Below are 3199 nucleotides of genomic sequence, written 5' to 3'. Positions count from 1 at the left end.
GCACAATTCACAATAGCTAAACTGTGAAACCAACCTAGATGCCCTTCAGAAGATACATGGATAAAGAAAATGTGATATAAACACACACACACACACACACAACACAGGAATATTACTCAGCAATAAAAGAGAATAAAATCATGGCATTTGCAGGTAAATGGGTAGAGTTAGAGAACATAATGCTAGGTGAAGTTAGCCAATCCCAAAAAAACAAATGCCGAATATTTTCTCTGATTTAAGGAGGCTGATTCATAGTGTGGTTGGGGGAGGGCATGGGGGATTAGATGAACTCTAGATAGGGCAAAGGAGAGGGAGGGGAAGAGAGGGGATATAGAGGTAGGAAAGACACTGGAATGCAATGGTCATCATTATCCTAAGTACATGTATGAAGACAAGAAGGATGTGATCTGCTTTGTGTACAATCAGAGATATGAAAAATTATGCTCTATTTGTGTAATGTGAATTGTAATGCATTCTGATGTCATATATAACAAGTTAAAATTTAAAAAGACCTAGAAATTAGACCAGAAATGATGCAACTCCTAGAAGAAAATGCAGGATCAACACTCCAACATACAGACACAGACAACTGCTTTCTCAATAAGACCCCTAAAGCTCAGGAAATAATGCCAAGCATTAATATATGGGATAGCATAAAATTAAAAGGCTTCTGCACAACAAAGGAAACAATTAAGAATTTGAAGAGAGAACCTACAGAATGGGAGAAAATCTTTGCTAGCTACTCTCTGACAGAGAATTAATATCCAGAATTTATAAAGAACTCACAAAACTTTACACCAAAAAAAATCTAATAACCCGGTTAATAAATAGGCATATGAACTAAACAGACACTTCTCAAAAGAAGAAATACAAATAACTAACAAATATGTGAAAAATGTTCAACATCATTAGCAATTAGGGAAATGCAAATCAAAATTTCATCTCACACCAGACACAATGGTAGTCATTAGGTATACAAATAATAATCAACTTTGGAAAAAGTGTCCCAGTTTACCGTGTTGAGTTGGCATTGTATAGAAATTCACAGTCATATTGGTCTAGAAATGTTAAACTTCATTTTTTCCCATTTGTACAGGGGTAACACACCGTATTAAATATATAAGTTCTTATCTATATAGGTTTGATTACAGAAACTAATAAAGTATTCTCCAAATTAAAAAAAAATAATACAAATAATAATAAATGTTGAAGAGGATGTGGAGAAAAGGGAACACTTTTACAATGTTGGTGGGATTGTAAATTAGTATGACCACTATGGAAATGAGTATGGAGGAATGGAACCACCACATGACTCAACTATACCACTTCTTGGTATTTATATTAAAGAATTGTAGTCATCATACTATAGTGATACATGTTTATAGCAACACAATTTAGAGCCAAACTATGGAACCAGACTAAGTGTCCATCAATGAACACTTGATGAATGAATAAGGAAAATGTGGTATATATACATAGTAGAGTTTTATTCAGTGACGAAGAAAAATGAAATTATGTCATTTTCAACATAATGGATGGAACTTGAAAACATTATGTTAAATGAAATAAGCCAAACTCAAAAGATCAAGGGTCGTTATGTTTCCCCTCATGTGGAAGCTAGAGAGGTAAAAGGAAAAGAAAGATGGGGAATCTCATGAAGAGGGAAATTAGTAGAATAGAGGAAAGGGACAGGGGATGGGGAGTAGGGGAAATACCGGGGAATGATACTGGTCAAATTATATTGTTATATTGTGTGCATGTATGAATATACAACAACAAATCCCACCATTGTGTATAACTAATACATCAGTTAAAATGTGAAAAAATTATTTGTTCATTTGATAATTTAATCAACTAATAGTTTATTATCCAATAGGTGAGGTGCTTGTGTGTGATACCTTAACATTAATCCCTCCCTTGAGGAGTTAGTTGAAGAGGAAATCCATGTGAAAAGTTAAATAATAAATATTTGAACATTTCAAAATAATAGAGATCTCACAATATGTTGCACAAACAATTGCTAAACAAGGAACAAAGTCCTCTCTAAGAGATTAGAGAAGTTATGACAAGGGTGAAATCTCAGTTGTCTGTTGGCACACTGGCAAAATTTGAGTAGATAAAAGGGAAAGATAGGTATATTAAAATTTGTATAAAAGCTTTATGATAACAGCAAAGAAACAATGTATTATCAACCAACTTGAAAATTACTACTATTGGGATTTTCCCCTTAGGGTATAAAATGCCAGCTGCTGGTGGTAGAGTCAGTTGAAAATTCTCATTATTTTCATCCATAAAAATAAGATTTTATGGTCTCTCTTTATCTATGGAGAGATGGCCTTTATTTGTCAGCTCTGACAAATAAACTCTGGTGTAGAAAAAAATAAGATTTTATTATCACTGATCCTATTATCTGTCTTCCTGACTTCACCTGACATACTAATTGCTATTTCCACTGTGCACATCTGAGACTATCAAGGTCAGTGTATAGCCTTCACTGAGGAGGCTTGCAAAAACATCTATATTACACCTAGTACAACACAGACACCAGATATTATGGCAAGGTTGATATGTGCTATTTATGCACATGCAACATTTTTTTTTTGTTATTTGTTTTGTTTGTGACAGGGTCTTTGGGCTGTATGTAGCTCAGTGATAGAGTACATGCCTAACATACACAAAGCCCTGGGTTTGAGCCCTACTACACACACCAAAGGAGAAAAAAGTTCTCACTACATTGCCCGGTCTGACCTCAAACTTACCATCCTCCTGCTTCAGCCTCCAGAGTAGCTGGGACTACAGGTATGCACCACTGAGCCTGGTTAATCCACTGTCTTCCACTGGTTATTCCACTGGCGGTGATGGTGGGGACACAGCTTTTTTGCTATTTGATACATTTACTAACATTATCAGTTAGAAACAGTTCATCTGAGCCAGGTGTAGTGGTGCACACCTGTAATCCCTACCAGCTCAGGTGTTTGAAGCAGGAGGATCTTGAGTTCAAAGCCAGCCTCAGCAACTTAGTGAGGCCCTAAGCAACTTACCCAGACCCTATCTCTAAGTAAAAAATAAAAAATGGCTGGGGATGTTGCTCAGTGGTTAAGTGTCCCTAGGTTTAATCCCAGGGAAAGAAAGAAAGAGAGAAAGAGAGAAAGAGGAAAGAAAGAAAGAGAGAAAGAGAGAGAGAGAGAGAGAGAGAGAG

This window comes from Marmota marmota, unplaced genomic scaffold (assembly GCF_001458135.2).
Source record: "Marmota marmota marmota unplaced genomic scaffold, marMar, whole genome shotgun sequence".
NCBI lineage: Eukaryota > Metazoa > Chordata > Mammalia > Rodentia > Sciuridae > Marmota > Marmota marmota.
This window is presented reverse-complemented; position numbering follows the sequence as displayed.